Source organism: Neophocaena asiaeorientalis, unplaced genomic scaffold, assembly GCF_003031525.2.
Source record: "Neophocaena asiaeorientalis asiaeorientalis breed wild unplaced genomic scaffold, Neophocaena_asiaeorientalis_V1.1 scaffold278, whole genome shotgun sequence".
Lineage (NCBI taxonomy): Eukaryota > Metazoa > Chordata > Mammalia > Artiodactyla > Phocoenidae > Neophocaena > Neophocaena asiaeorientalis.
The window spans coordinates 1,689,085-1,706,009 of NW_020174431.1; positions in this window are offsets into that span (position 1 = coordinate 1,689,085).

Sequence of the window (16,925 nt, forward strand, 5' to 3'; positions counted from 1 at the left end):
TGTTCAGGGAGAGGATTGGGGGTTGCAGGGGGGTGAGGCTGTCGTCGGGTTGGTCGAGGAGAAACACTTCCTGCGTCAACACACAGGTCGCAGCTCTTCGTGGGGTGGCTGGAGGCTGAAGGGGTTCCTCAGGGTGTCTCTGTGTGGTGAGGTGTCTGGAGGGGCCCACCCTGGGGCCGGTGGGAGAGACGTGACCCACATCTGGCTCGGTCACCCTGGGGCTGATGCCACCCATTAGTATGGCCCGTGCTCTCACCTCCAAGGGAGACTGAGTCTTCTGCCCAGCGTGACCTCGTTTCCTGTTCTGTTTCTCCCTCGTGTAATGGAAAACTCCCTCCTGCACTGGGGGCGTGAGGAGTGACAAAGGGAAATTAGTCCAAGGCTTTCGTGATATAGAAGTTGCTTTAGAAATGGTAAACAGTGAGACCACGTCGTTCCCCTCAGGAGACATTTGTCTCTTCTCTAAATCACTGGATCAAGACTTTGGTTAAACTTTAAAATTAAAAAGTAGCAGCAGTGGGCTTCCTAGGACAGCGTGCATGTGTGTGATGCATGGTTTCGGCCCTGAAAAGCATTGCTCTTCAGTGGTTTTCTGGGTGGCGAGGACAGGGCATCCTTCCCTGGGTGTCGGGGCTCCTGGGCACTGGGGCAGCTGGTCAGCACGCCCAGCGTGACATGGTGGCCGTTGGGAGGCAGCACTTTGCACGGAGGTCTCGTTGGACCCACCCTGCCTTCCCCACGTGGTCCTGTTGGGAAGCTACCAGCTGGCTCCAATGTCCAGATGACACAACTTCGTCTGGGGCCCCTCGAGGGACGTGGAACAAAAACACGGATCAGAGGGAGCCAGACACAGAGAGTGCAGGTTGCAGGCCTCTCCACGTGGGGCCCCAGAAGAGGCAGAACTGCCAAGCTGCTGGCATCCATGTGCCCCTGCCCTGGGCTTGGGGATCAGTGGAAGGGACAGCGACAGGGCCCCTGGGGGCCGACTCTGCTTTGTGTCTCCAGCTGGGGCTGACTTCACAGGTGGGCTCAGTTTATAAAATGTCAGCTAGCTGAACGCATACAGCTTGTGCATTTTTCTGTCAGTACCTTCAGTGAAAAGTGAGACAGAGAGAGACAAAGAGACCGAGAGACATAGAGACAGAGACAGAGAGACAGTGACAGACAGAGAGACAGAGACAGAGAGACACAAAGAGAGACAGAGAGGAGAGAGGGCACCAGCACAGCCAAAGTACCCTCCAAATGTTGGGGTTTCTGCAGATTTCAAGCTCTCTTGTCTTCTTCTACATGGGATGAGCTCCTTCTCGCCCTCTCCTAAAAGTGATACTGTCTAATGTTCCAAATCAGAAAGAGCCTGTTCTCCAGCCTCAGAAGGGAGAAGTTGGTCCACTTTCCTGCTCCCTACAGGAAATGGCCCCGTGAGGAACACGATGCTTGGGCTCCAGGACATCAGGCAGATGTGATGTAATTACTGATGCAGGACCTGGGGGCAGGCAGCCGCCCCAGGGGCTGCATGGACACAGGGACGCCCTCCCCACCTGTCTCAGAATTAGGCTCCCTCCCACTGGCTCTGTCTTCAGTGGTCTCCACCTGCTTCAGCCAGGATTCCTCTGGGGAAGACCTGAAGGTGAGGTGGAAACTGAGGCCTTGGGGGTGGGGGGCAGGGCTGCTGTGGGATCCACGCTCTGTTCCTGAGGCAGCTTCATTCCCAGAGCCCAGGTGAAAACAGCACATTAATTCATAGAACAGGCATCGGCCAAACTGAGTTCCACTCCTCCTAAGACCTAATAAGTAATCTCTCTCTCCACCTAAAAATATAATCTGGCTTTAAATCCAGCCCACAGGGTTATATAAGGCGCGGGGAGCAGGGAAACAGCGAGGCTGAGCTCTCACTCTTAAAAACGAAAACAAAAATCATGCTCACGGGGCTTCCCTGGTGGCGCAGTGGTTGAGAGTCCACCTGCCGATGCAGGGGACACGGGTTCGTGCCCCGGTCCAGGAAGATCCCACATGCCGCAGAGCGGCTGGGCCCGTGAGCCATGGACGCTAAGCCTGCGCGTCCGGAGCCTGTGCTCTGCGGCGGGAGAGGCCACAACGGTGAGAGGCCCGCGTACCGCAAAAAAAAAAAAAAAAAAAAAAAAAAAATCGTGCCCACGAGCACGTGCAGACCTTATGGGCAGAGGTCTTCTCGTGTGCCCTGATTTCCCCAGCGTCAGCCCTGACGGCTTCATCAGAACACGCCTCACTGACTCAAGATAAAACCTTCACTTAGCTGCTTCCCTCACACTCTGTCACCTTAAAACATCTTAAGGCCAGATTCCCCTAGGGCCACAGTGGAAAGGGACCATGATGTTTCCTCCTGTGACAATTACCTCCTGTCCACCAGCACTCGAGCTCTGAGCTCTTTACCAGAGAGTCCAATGAGTCAGGTCTCAGAATCCTGAAATCTGGACAGACCCTCCCCCTGCCTGCCTGCCCCTCGGCCATGGACCGGTGAGAATGCATCTCAACGTGATTGGAAGGCCAGGAACTGGAAGTGATAAGACTGCCCAGGCGGCTTTTACTTTTGCTTTTACCTCTTAAAAGAGCTAAGAGCGCACATTGTTCAAGCCATAAATTCTTTAAAAGGTTAAGTGGATCCAGTTACATGATGTATTTGTAGTAACAAGCCCAGAAGTGGAGATCAGGAGGCAACAGGCCCAAGAGTTCTTATTCCATCACTTTCCAGGGTTTAATTTGGGGGTAGATCTTGCCCCCTCCCTGGGCCTCCATCCCCTATATAAGCTCAAAGGAGGGCATCAGATGGTCACTAGGTCCCTTCTGGGTCTCCAGGGTCTGATTCAATTCCTCCTGGGTTTCCCACATCAGCGTTGGGCCTCCCGCAGCCATGGCGTCTCCTGGTGTCCAACAGTCAGGCCCACGGGGTCTAGCAGGTCCAACCAGTGGGTCTCACTGTTCTAAAACCCGGGGTCCACCAAACCGAATGCCCCCGAATGGTTGTTGTGTGACCCCCAACTCAGCAGCTGCGCATGCACCGCCATCTACCTAAACGGACAGGCACAGAGTATGGGCAGGTGCCGGGGTGGCCTGGACATAGAACACAGGTGCCCCGGAGCCAAGGCAGCTCCCTCACCAAGAGCATCACACACTCTCCAGCCTAGAAATGCTGTTGCCTGGACACGAGCGAAGTGAGGTGCACTGGCCATTTCCTGCCTAAAGGGAGCACAGTGGAGAGGTCACAGGTCACCACAAACAGGCAGGCAGGGCCCTTCCCGGACTTAAACACCAATACCCAATTCCGGTTTGGCCATTGAGGTTCAGGCTGGTACCTGGAAGCCCAGCTCACGGTTTCCGCTGACTCATTTCCGCATCTTCCCTGGGGAGACTGAGGCCTATAGGTGGTTTTCACCTCTTCCGTGACCACACCAAGTGGGGCTACAGTGTCACACAAAATGCTGGTTTCAAAGTGAGAAAGCAAGAGAGAGAGGTGTGCCCGGGTGAGTGATTCCATCCCGAAGGGCAGACTCGCTGATGGCTCCAGCCCAGCAGGCCCAGGACCGGCGTGCAGAGGTGCCCCTCACCCTGGACCCCGCTCCTTCCCTTCCGTAGACTAGATGTGTTCTCAGCAACCGTGCGTGGATGCAAGCCTGAGTCCAAGAGGAGAGCCTTCTAGAAGCACTGTTTCTCCTTTTTCAAAGAAGAAACGGTTCTTTCAGAGAAGCCCCCTTCCCCGTCCCCAATTAGTTCTCAGGCACATCCCTCCTGCCAGGAACAGCAGTCTCATGCCCAGAAGGAGACAGGGCTTTAACGCCCCACACGCACACAAGATCCCATCAGCTGCCCTCACCCAAGCTGCCCCTGGACGTTATTCTTTTTTTTTTTATAAATTTATTTATTTACTTATTTATTTTTGGCTGTGTTGAGTCTTCATCGCTGCATGTGGGCTCGTTGCGGTGCGCGGGCTTCTTATTGCAGTGGCTTCTCTTGGTGTAGAGCATGGGCTCTAGGCGCGTGGGCTTCAGTAGTTGTGGCATGCGGGCTCAGTAGCTGTGACTTGCAGACTCTAGTGCAAAGAAAGGCTCGGTAGTTGTGGCACACAGGCTTAGGTGCTCCACGGCAATGTGGGATCTTCCCGGACCAGGTTTCAAACCCATGTCCCCTGCATTGGCAGGCGGATTCTTAACCACTGCACCACCAGGGAAGTCCTGGACGTTATTCTTTTCTTTCTTTTTTTTTTTTTAACATCTTTATTGGAGTATAATTGCTTTACAATGGTGTGTTAATTTCTGCTTTATAACAAAGCGAATCAGTTATACATATACATATGTTATTCGTTTCTTTTTATGGCTGAGTAATATTCCATGGTATATATGTGCCACATCTTCTTTATCCATTCATCTGTTGATGGACACTTAGGTTGCTTCCATGTCCTGGCTATTGTAAATAGAGCTGCAATGAACATTCTCCAAAGAAGATATACAGATTGCCAACAAACACATGAAAGAATGCTCAACATCATTAATCATTAGAGAAATGCAAATCAAAACTACAGTGAGATATCATCTCACACCGGGCAGAATGGCCATCATCAAAAAATCTAGAAACAATAAATTCTGGAGAGGGTGTGGAGAAAAGGGAACCCTCTCGCACTGTTGGTGAGAATGTAAATTGATACAGCCACGATGGGGAACAGTATGGAAGTTCCTTATAAAACTACAAAGAGAACTACCATATGGCCCAGCAATCCCACTACTGGGCATATACCCTGAGAAAAGCATAATTCACAAAGAGTCATGGACCACAGTGTTCACTGGACGTTATTCTTGATGCGTTTTCTCAGCCTTATGCTGCTGTGGACACCAGGAGCCGCCCTCCCCCCCACCCCACATCCACTGTTTGCAGAGAACTGACAGCCCAAGCTCCAGGTGATTTTTCTCATCACAGGTGTGGTTCAGGGAAGGATGCAAAAACTCAGTCCGCGCATTCAGGGTGAAATGCAGGGTTTGTTCTCTCTTTGGGGGAAGAGGCGCTCCCTCCCACCTCCTGGAGGCGAACAGGAGAGCACATGCCCCGGGAGGTGTGGCAGCCAGGCCATCACCGTGAGGGAAGCCAGCCTGAGGACAAACCTGCCCCGCGGAGAAGGCGGGACTCAGAGAAGCACAGACAAATCGACCTCTAGTCCTGATGAGACAGAATTCCCAGAGCGAATCCCCCAGGATCTGGCCCTACCTCTGGACGTTTTCGTCATGTAAGCTGACAGGTGCTCTGCTGTTAACATCAGGTGGATATGTATTTTCTTTACTTATTTTCTTTATTTATTTTGGCCACGCCGCATGGCTTGTGGGATCTTAGTTCCCCGGCCAGGGATTGAACCCGGGCCACCACTGTGAAAGCGCTGAGTCCTAACCACTGGACCGCCAGGGAATTCCCATGATGTGGATTTTCTTGACCCATGAAGCACTCTGGTAAAACCATCTTTAGAAACCTTTGCTATTTGCATGCATCTGTTATTACACAGGAAGTAAACACATCATACTTACTATAGAGGTCACTCCAAGGCAAATCCTAATCCCTCCCTTCCAGCCAGTTGCCCCACCAAGTCCCACTGTCCAGGCACTCAGGAGCCACGGAGCAGGAACCTGTCAGACATCCCACTGTGACATCCCAACTTGTCCCTACAACATGCTGAGGTTATAGATCCTTGAGCAGAACGGGCAACGTGATGAGCGAGAGATTCTAGGAGGATTGTCTGGTGACGTGGAGAAGCAGAAGAGCCAGCGGGAGGCAGCAGCAGTGATGGGGGCGGGGAAGGGAGAAGTTTGAGAGACACGTCCAAGGAGGAAGGGCCGATGCACCAGAGGGACCAGGGGCCAGCAGGGACCTGCAGCTGTGCAGTGCCCGGCAGAGGAGGACGTGGTGGGGGTGGGGTCTGGGAAGGTGAGCTTAGCGATTTGGCGACATGAACTGCGATGTCTGCAGGAGTGGTAGCAGGAAGCACCTATTCTGGTCTTAGCTCATTTACAATTTTGTTTCTGTTTTGCTTGGCGGGGTATGTGGGAGTTCGAGTGGTGAGTGAGAGGTTTATGGGAAAGAGAGCATGAGAAATCCCTGCTCTGCTGAGAGAAGTAAAGACAGGGATGAAGGGAAACAATGTTTGCATTTCACTGTTAAAGCCTCATTGGCTGCGGGGCGGACATCACCAAGGCTGACATGCAGGAAATTCTGCTTGGTTCCTTAAAAGGTAAGTTCGGCTGAGAAGGTCCTTCCTTCTGGGAGATATTTTAGAATAAGTGGAGTAGATTCCCTCACACACACACAATGAGATAAACTCCTGTAAATCGGCCGACGTTTGCTGGGTATCTAGAGTCAGAAAGTATCCCATGAAAACAACAACATTTTACAATGAGGAAACAGCCCAGACAGATGAGCGGTGGTGCTGGACTGCAATCAGGCCTCCTGGTCCCTGCACTAGAGTCTGGGGTCCATCCAAGTCCTGCATCATTACTGCGTTCCCCCTTTCACTCTGAAAAGAGCCTGATTTGGACCATCCACTATCTGGTCCACTACCTATGGGGTGGAAGAGTCTGGATGCAGAGACACCAAGTCCTTTTCTTGGTCGCCGTGAGAGCCTGGCGGGAGACTAGGATTGAGCGGAGGTGACTCTGGGTTTGAGAACCTGAGTTTTCTGCCTGCTGCCTGGTGGGCTCTGCATGGGGGCTGGAAAAGGGGTCCCTCCTCTTCGGGGTGTGCAGTACGAACTTCTCTCTTTGAATCTGTAGTCGGTGAGTCGCCTGAATGCCTGCCCATCCAGCTCTCTCCTCCGGCCAACCTCCTGGTTCACTTCTGAGCGATCTGGCCACTGAGGCGCCGTCGCTGCGGGGACCACGGCCCGCCGAGGGTGTCTGCGTCCCTCTGCACGGTCCACATGCCGCTCGTTTGTGTTCTGAGCTCTCACAGCACAAGTTCAGCGGCCGCAATCTCCCGAGTCCTCAAGAGTTTCGGGGAACTGGCCTGGGCCAGGGGTGTCTGCTCGTGGTCACTGCTGTCTGCGCCTCGGGACGCATGGCCGAGGAGGAGGGAAGAGGCGCTAGAAGGTTGGTGTGGTTGACAGTCACAGGGATGCGGCCACAGACAGGGGACAGAGTCCCGTCGAGGCCTCGCTGTTCTTCCGGGCCGCTGTGCGGTCTGCTCACCTGTCCTCACTTCCCCGCAGACTGGTGAGAGAAGGGCATGTAGCAAGGCAGGTGCATCCTTTCCAAAGAGCAGAAAACCAGCGATTCCTCCCCAAATGGTCCATCAGGCCCAGAGCTGAAGGTCAAGCTCGACGTTCTGTGCCAGGACCTCCTCCACTGCCTGTCTCTGAAGAGGCAGCAAGACCTTGCCACGGTCTGTCCCTCTGCTCACCATCTGAATGACACTAATCTCGGCGTCCATGCCATGTGCCGTCCCAGGCAGCCTCCCGACAGCAGAATGGGGCCCGGGTCTGCATTCGGAACCTGAGTTCTCCACACGTACCCCTGTGCCTATGACCCCAGCCAGTGCAGACTGAGGGGTCTAACAGAAAATGGACAATCAACAATCTGACGGTGCTTCCCGCTAACATGCGTGGGAGTTATCAGAAGCCACCATGAAAGCTGGGTGTCAGGCCCCGTTCCAGCCACTGATCAATTCTGATTTTACTCCCAATGTACAGCTGAGGAAATGGAGGCCCAGAGATGTTAGCTCTTTTGGCCCAGGTCACACAGTTAGGCAGAGGCAGAGGTAAGATTTGAACGCAGGTACTTGGAACAGCAGTGATGCTCCACCGTTCACTGTACAGACACTACACCCTCTTAGACCTAAAGAGGCATCTCCCTGTGACCTCCAAGAAGCCATCCGCCTCCAATGGCTCTAATGTAGGTAGCAGGGCTGGGGGAATTTTAATGTCACCCCTTTGTCTTAGTGAGCTCGGCTGCTGTAACACACCACCACAAACTGGGCGGCTTATAAATAGCAAACGTTTATTTCTCACAGTTTTGGAGGCTGGAAGTCCGAGATCAAGGTGTGGCCAGGGTTTGTGTCTGCTGAGGACCCGTTTCCTGTTTCACAGACAGCTGTGTCCTCAGCTGGAGGAAGGGGCGAAGGAGCTCTCTGGGCTCCCTAATCCCATCATGACACTAATCCCATCATGGGGCCTCCACCCTCATGACCTCGTCACCTCCCAAATCCCCACCTCCTGACACCATCCCCTTGGGTTAGTGCTTCAGTGTATGAATTTGGTGGAGGACAAACATTTACTCTGCAGCACCCTTGCTCTCCTTCCTGGGGCCTTTTGGTTTGGGTACATAGAAACATTATTTGTGGGAAAACTCAAAATGGACAAGCTTTGGGGAAATGCTGGGGTACTGATGTGGGCATGGAAGGAAGCTCACATCCTGAGGGCGGGCACCGTGCCTGCCTGCTCCCTGCTGTACACGCGTACTCCGATACTCTGTACTCTGGCCCAGGGCCTGGTGCAGAGTGGTGAGAGCTCACTGATCGTTTCCTCCGTGAGTGACTGGTGATTTTTAACAGGTATAACCTATGTGACTGCCAAGCAGATCCACTGGAGTCTCTACGTCCTCAGGCTTTGTTTGCAGTCTCGCCAACATCCCATTAATTGAAATGTTTGTGGACTTACATATTCTTCGGGTCTGCTCACTACGCAGGAGCCCCCAGGTGACCAGGGTCTTTGTCCTGGTCACCTTAACAACACCAAAGAGAAGAAGCATCATGGAAAATTTCCTCTCCACCTGGTCCTACCCTTCTGGAGGCCCCAGGCTCTGCTGGACCAACGAGCTGGAGGAACTGTGGGTAGGCAAGGCTTGTAGTGTCCGCTTGGTGCAGCCAGTCCATGCCCTTGGGTGCACACACTGCATGTGTGTATCTATGAGTACGTGTCCAATACCATTTCCTGGAAGGCCACAGCTATGCCATGAAGAATGAGTGACTCACTGCCCCACGGAAGTCCTCGCCATCTCACGGGCCTGTCTGGAGCTGCCCAGGTCTCATGGTGAAGGATGCTCAGCTCACTGCGAGCCGGCGCCCCGGACCCCGCCCTCAACCATCTGTTTGGCTTTTGGCCACTGAGAAGAGAAACCTGCTAACTCTCCAGGTAATACCCTCTCTCTTTAGCTTCTAAGTAAATATTCCAGAAGGGGAATCAGTCAGGTCTCAGACAACAGCAGAAGTCTGAGAGAAAACGGGTCCCGTATCTTCCCATCCAGATCACCAATCCACCATCTCCTCTGCATTTCCCCCACCTCTGGCTCTGCAGATAACCTCTCTGTCCTTCTCCTCCTGGCATTTCCTGACTGTTACTCATCATTCACTCAACACTTTAGGAACCTACTACCGTGTTAGATTTTATGCTTGGCCCTGAGGATACAAGGATGGATCAGGCAGCATTCCTGCCCTGAAAGTAAAAACTGAGATCAGCCAGGACAAAAAGCTTGCTCTGAGTCGAGTGTTGGCAGGTGTTGTGAAGAGGAAAAGGAGAAGCTGAGTCCTGGACCACTTCTCCTTGCAGGTGAGCAGTTCAGAGAGGAAAGTCTTCACTGCTTTGGGTCATCCTTGGAAACCGGAAGGCAGGACTGGTATGGGTATCCACATTCCCACACAGTTCTGCTATGTTAACAGTATGTGGTGGCTCTTTTTCCTAACCACGCACCCCTGGTCCCCCGGAAGTACTCTCTTCAGCATAGAATCGAAGACATGGCCTGTGTGTGGTTGGTCCCGCACAACCAGACCCCCTAGAGATGGTGAAACCGGACCAGGATGGGACTGGAAAGATCTGACGCCTTTGCGCAGAAGCAGAAAGAACAAGGGGAGGTCTGGAGGCATCCTGAATCCAGTCTACCTTCGTCCTGACTCCTTTTTAAATTTCATGACCCAAACCATCTCACGGGATGACCTGTACAGTTAGGAAGCAGGGAGAAGGCCTGTGTTCACAATCCCCTTGAACCCACTGGCCAGGATAGAATTTCCTCCCAAGCAGGTCAGGTCTGGGCCGTCAGAAGGATCTGTTTGCTTGTGTGTTTTGTTTGTTCGATGGGAGGGGGAGGTGGGGCAGCCTGGAAACAATCAAGGTGACAGTTGACCTTTCACCAGTTAAGGTCCTACGGTCCCAACACCCAACGTGTGAACAGGCGCTGGAGGGCCCAGTAAGCCAGACACATGCAGACCACCTCCCCACGGCCCCACTGATCAGGGAACAAATGCAGACAAACAGGCAATCTGTGACATCCTTGAAAAACATGTCTCCAGTCCCAGCAGAGAGATGGGGGGAGGCTGGGAGAGGCTTTAATCATCCACAGGCCCCCAACCAGGAAGGTGCCTCTTCAGTGTCCGTCCCCCCTACCCCCGAGACTGAACCTGAGATCCGTCCGGTTCTGTACTCCACCTCCCTCACCCCTGCAAGCAGGACGAACAAAAGAGGCATGAACACAAGGTTGAAAGCTCTAGTCCAGGTGCTTAGGACCACAGGGTTTGCTCCATGCTAGAGCTCCAGGTGGACCCCCGGCTCTGAGAGGCTTTGTAGCTGGAGGGGATGAACCCACAGCTCCAGCCAGTCGGGACCTGGGGTGGCATCCCTGGGGATGCTGGAGAGGGATGCTGGTCCAGTCTGTGCTGGGGTCACGAGGTGCCGGGCTCACCCAGCCCAATGAGCTGCATGGGGCGGGGAAGGTGTACGGAAACCTCGGTGGTCTCTAGGGGGATCACAGGCGAATTCATCAACCTCGAAGCTGCTCCTTGTGATTATGGGGCAGAGGGCAGTGCATCCTGGTCCTGGGATCACTTTGTGGAAGTTTTTCAGGAAATCAAGGTCTGCTGGGAGCCAGGAATCTGGGTGTGTTTAGCCCCGCGCCCTGCCCTTGACAGTCATGGAATAGTCCTGAAATCCACATGCCCGACCCGCCCTAAGCTCCCTGTTTTGGTTGGGTTTGTTTTGCCCTGTCTCATCACTAACCCTGTGGTTTTCGAATGCCTCCTCCCTGCCCCTGTTCCATGAGGTCCCTCTGTCCCCACAGGGGTCTGCTGCCAGGAGCCAGAATAAATAGTGGGAGCTGGAAAAGAGGAGGGTTGAAAGTCAGCGGCTCCCACGAGTCTCTCTGTAGGGTCTACACCCCACCCAACCTGCATTTCATCTGCACACCACGGCTGGCTCCGGCACCGCCCTGGCCCCAGCTGCTGGGGCTCCTCAAGTTTCTTTAGGTTGGCAGCAAAGGGAACCGGATGCTGCTGCCCTGGAGGACGTCGTGTTCTTACATCTGCCTCAGACCACAGCCCTGTGACCACAGAGATGGAGAAATTGATTTCTTCCCTTTCCCCCAACCGTCCCCAATGTGACTACCTCTGCCCCGCAGACACCCTGGTTGCCTTGGATATGAGTTCTGCTTTCCCTTCATCCGTAGAGGATAAATGGCTGAAGTGTCACAGCTTGCAGATTTCATAGCCACGGCTCAGATGCAATCAATACCTTCTTATAACAACCCCACGCAAGATATGGGATCTTCATTAAGTCAACAAATATTTTTCACAACTGACACTCAGATAGGAGCCTGATTAGCAATTGGTTTTCATTCTTCTTGGTTGTGGTATTTTAGCTATTTCCTTCTATCTTTCTTTTTTCCTTTTCCCCTTCCTTCCTTCCTCCTTTCCTTGCTTCCTTGCTTCCTTCCTTCCTTTCTTTTATCTGTTAGCTCTAATATCCTTATTCTTCAAAGTATTTAGGTAAAGAGAGTTCCAAAAAGCCTTTGGTCATTTATTCTAGTGTCTTTCAATGACCACGGTCAGCAAGTTCTAACTTCAATCATGTTGGCAGCAAAAATAAACAGGGCTGTTTTCTCTCAAAAACGAGAATGTCTACACTAAAAAGCCTGAGTTAGGTTCCTGTATGAGTCATTCTGTGTTGACGTGGGAAGATTCGGATGATTAGCCCGAAGTTTCAGGAAGACGTCGCATCAAAGGAGGGCTGATAAAACACAATCTCAGGAGGTGAAGCCTGACTCTAAGAGGCTGTCATACACCCAGGGCTCGAGTGAAGCTCATGAAATAACAGTAATTTATTGAACAATTACTCTAGGCCAGTCCTGTGCTGAGCACGTTTATTCGTTATATTATTTAATCCTCCCAACCGCCCTCTGAAAGAAATATTGTTATTTCCATATTCCAGTCAATGCCTTCAGAGTCCATGTTCTCCCCAGGGTCAGCCACTCACAGGCAGAGCCTGGTCCAGGCGGGGCTGTCCGGCTCTGAGGCTTGGGCTCTAACTGCCGGGACCCTGGGGGTCTGGGTCTTCTTCCCTTGTTCTTTTTTTTTTTTAATTTCTTTATTTTTATTTATTTTTGGCTGCGTTGGGTCTTCCTTGCTGCTTGCGGGCTTTCTCTAGTTGCGGCAAGCGGGGGCTACTCTTCGTTGCAGTGCGCAAGCTTCTCATTGTGGTGGCTTCCCTTGTTGCGGAGCATGGGCTCTAGGCACACAGGCTTCAGTAGTTGTGGCATGCAGGCTCAGTAGTTGTGGCTTGCAGGCTCAGTAGCTGTGGCTCGCGGGCTTAGTTGCTCTGCAGCATGTGGGATCTTCCCGGACCAGGGCTCGAACCCATGTCACCTGCATTGGCAGGCGGATTCTTAAACACTGCGCCACCAGGGAAGCCCATTCCCTTGTTCTCATTCTTGGCAACTAGCGACAAATTACTTTTCTTCGGTGGCTTCAGTCTCCTTACTTTGCAATGGCATTATTGGCATTATTGTCAACCATTCACTAAAGAACATCAATGGACAGCTCCTGGCACTGCTCTAAGAGCTGTGAATGGGAATTGCAGCTATACAGCCCCCAGGGTTGTTATGGAGATTATATTATGGGATGGTGTCTAGAGATCACTTAGCACAGAGCTGGCACACAGCTGGTACCTGACAGACAAGGGCTGGCTCATAATGATGGCACATCACAAAGCCTTCCCAGAGTGCCCAGGGCCACCAAACTTCTCTTCTTCTGAGCTGACTCTGCTCCCACTGCCACACGGCCACCTGCTGATAAGGGCTCGCTCTGGCTCATGTATCCTCCAGTGTCTAGCAAAGTGCTAATGGCATAGAAGAGGCTCAGAAACATCATTTAGCTGATGCCCCAAATGCTCTCTACCCAGGCATACAAGCATCTCCATCCACACCACTGGTGTGATTGCTGAGCTAAGCGATGCCCGGTAAACATGATTTCCAGGTGTGGCTATGAGGGTATTTCTGGAAGAGATTAGCATTTGAATTGGTGGATTGAGGAAAAACCACCTTCGCCCACACAGGTGGGCACCATCCAGTCCATCAAGGGCCCAAATAGAAACACAAGCATCTCCATCCACACCACTGGTGTGACTGCTCATTTCATGTGTCACATTGGCTGAGCTAAGCGATGCCCAGTAAACATGATTTCCAGGTGTGGCTATGAGGGTATTTCTGGAAGAGATTAGCATTTGAATTGGTGGATTGAGGAAAAACCACCTTCGCCCACACAGGTGGGCACCATCCAGTCCATCAAGGGCCCAAATAGAACAAAAAGATGGAGGAAGGGGGCAGTTTGCTCGCTCTGAGCTGAGACATCCATCCCTTGGACATCGACCATTATTCCTGGTTCTTGGGCCTTCGAACTTGGACTGAATCACCCCCCACCCCCAGCTCGCTTGGGCCTCCAGCTGGTAGATGGCAGACGGTGGGGCTTCTCAGCCTCCATTATCACATGAGCCAATTTCTATCACAAATCTCCTCTGTATGTCTATATATCCGATTGATTCTGTTCCTCTAGAGAACCCTGAGCAGAGTGGCTGGCCACTCTTACCAAAGCAAATAGACAATCAGCTCCCTTGGTACAGAATGAAACAGTTCTCCTTGAATAACTGTTTTTGTTACAGTCATTTTTGTCCTGAGAGATTTCAAGTGCTTTTAAGGGCCCTTGAAGCTTGAGGAGACTTCTGTCGAATCAGCTGTGAGGGGAGTTTTCTGGTCCCTCCACTGTCAGTGAGGGAACGACGGGTTCAGGCCTCTTTGGGAGAGTCGGCAGGTGGAGTCTTCTTTGAACTCAGGCCGGGGCAGAGACCCCTGACCCCGGGTTCCCCCAGAGGCCCTGGGGGGAGGGGCAATGAGATCATGTCTGCAGAGGTCCCCAGCCACTTGGAAGGCGATACCGCTGTAATTTCTTGGAAAAGCCTTCTCCTTCCCATGGTTTCTGCTCACACCAGCTCAGTTTTCCTCACCTAACCGCCGCTCACAGCAGCCTCCTGCTCTTGCCAGATTTCCATCTGCTTGCCCTCCTGGCCTCTCCTCTGGGCTCTCCCCTCAAGGCCAGGTGCCCATCTGTCCACAGGAGCCTGAGTTTAAAATCCTGTGGTCTCCACCAGCCATTTAATCTTCTGGACCACTCTAACAAAGGGTGTTTGGGGGTTGGGGCAACACGTTTCATTTTGTTGTTTCATTTTTATGCATTCTCTCACTCTGGGTACAGGAGTCTGGGGAAGGAGGAATCCGGGGAGTAGGTTTTCGTGGTAGGAGATGCTCACCTGTTGGAAGCACAGTCATATACGTTTGGGGGGGGGTGCTCTGCCAGTCCGCAGCTTGTGTGTGATGACCCCACCCCCAATGGGCTCCTTCTCAGTGCCTGGGGTAGAGTTGGGCGGGGAGGCCATGTCCCTCCATAAACAACTCCACACAGGACACCTCGGATCTGGGTTCTGGTTCCACTTCTTGTGTTGATTTTCTTGGGGGTGGATGGAAAACCCCTCTCCATCCTGAGTTCTGACCCTCTTATCTTAGGGATGGCTGTCGCCATCCAGCATCCACAATTTTCCGTGAGAGCATGGGATGCTTAAGTGGAGACAGAGACGTGAAGGAGTTTACGGGTCAGACGGATGTGTGAGCCATGAGTGTGAGGAAGGGTACAGGTGCCACTGGGGAGGGGCGTCCAGGGAGACCCTAGAGCTGACTTCTCCACACGGGATGGAGCAGGTGGCAGGTGGGCAGGGCCTTGAATAGCACTCCAAGGAGAGTGGGCCTTGCCCTGAGGACCAAGTGTTCTTAGCAGGTGTGGGCGGAGCTTAGCAAGACCAGAGCCAGAAGATTCTGCCAACTCATCCCTCGGGCTGGGGCAGCAGGGCACCTCTCGGACACACATAGTGAGTAGAAGGCCCAGTGGAACGCAGTGACTCCAAGTCCTAAAGGAGCCTTGAGATCTCTGGACAGACTCAAGCCAGAGGAAATTTCCTGAAAGCGGCAAGCGTTGTGTGCTTCAGAGCAAGCTCCCTGCCCCACCGCTGGTTAGTCACTTTGCACACATCACCTCTTCATCCAAAAGCTGGAGGGTAGGGCTCCTCCAGCTCTGAAAGGAGATGCTAGGAGCTCTAAAAGCAGGGGAGGCTCTGGCTGACGCTTCCACACTGGAAGGTGGGACAGGGTGGTGATTACAAGTGTGGGTTCCCAGGTTGTACATTTCAAGCTTCCACTATGTCATGTCCACTATAACATAATAAAGTCGGAAAACAAAGAGCAGGGGTTCTGGGCTACAACGCCCAGGCTGGAGTCTCACCTCCACCACCAGTAGGTGTGTGACCTTGTGCACATTCCCTAAGTCCTCTGGGCATCCGCTCTTCTTTAGCAAACTAGGGATCATGGTGATATCTACCCCACAGACGTAGTCTAAGGATGTCATGGGATAATTCGTGTGAACACTTGGACTGCACCTGACACATTAGAAGACTTCCATAAAATGAGCCTTTATGAGGACTGTTTCTCCAGCATTTTGCTTTGAAACCATCCTGGGAAGATTGAATAATAAGGAGTCTTTTGGGATTCTTGGATGTAGGAACTACGAGGCTCCCCATGTTCCTAGTGAGGAAACTGAACCTCAGAAGGTTAAATACCGTGCAGCATCGCACTGCTGAAAAAGGGGCAAAGCACAGTTGGGAGGCTGTCCCCACCTCTCATCACCCAGCCTGGCCGGGAGGAGGGACACGCCAGCCTGAGCTTCACAGAGCGTCTAGTTCAGAGGCACAAAAAATTGGGGGCTGTCTGGCTTCCCTGGTGGCGCAGTGGTTAAGAATCAGCCTGCCAATGCAGGGAACACGGGTTCAATCCGTGGTCCGGGAAGATCCCACATGCCGCGGAGCAACTAAGCCCGTGTGCCACAACTACTGAGTCTGCGCTCTAGAGCCCGCGAGCCACAACTACTGAAGCCCACGCGCCTAGAGCCCGTGCCCTGCAACAAGGGAAGCCACCACAATGAGAAGCCCGTGCACCGCAACGAAGAGTAGCCTCTGCTCGCCGCAACTAGAGAAATCTCGAGCACAGCAACGAAGACCCAACGCAGACAAAAAAAAAATGTGGGCTGTCGTGTCCTGGAGGGCATCCCCCAGACAGGGCTTGGGGTTGGGGGGGAAGTGCAGGCTCAGAGGAGGCGGTGGTGGAGGCAGGACCCCAGCCGGCCACATCAACCACACAGGCCTGCACTGCTCCACGGGTCGAGGGAGGCACCCTCATCTCCTCGTCCAAGCAGGAAAGACACCTGACCCGAGGCGGCCGAGCTCTCCATGCCAGGTAATGGGTCCCAGCTGCAGCCGCTGGCCCGCCAGCCCAGGCTCAGGCCCCGGCTCCCTGTGGTTCTGCAGCCTGGCCGAGCTGTAACTCAGAGCCTGGGTCTCTTCAGCCCAACGTCTGGAACCGCCCGCCTGCGGGTCTACAGAGAGCAGAGTAGGTGCTCAGGGCTCACTGAATGCTGAGACGACGCATGCGCGGCGCGTGGGCGCATGCGTGCGTGCGTGCGTGAGCGCCTGGCGTTGTCGGTAATGCCCGCCCGGTGGCCGGGCTCCCGCCGTTAGCAGCGCGGTGCTGAGAAGAGGGGCCTGCGGGGCGGAAGGACCTGGCCCGTGG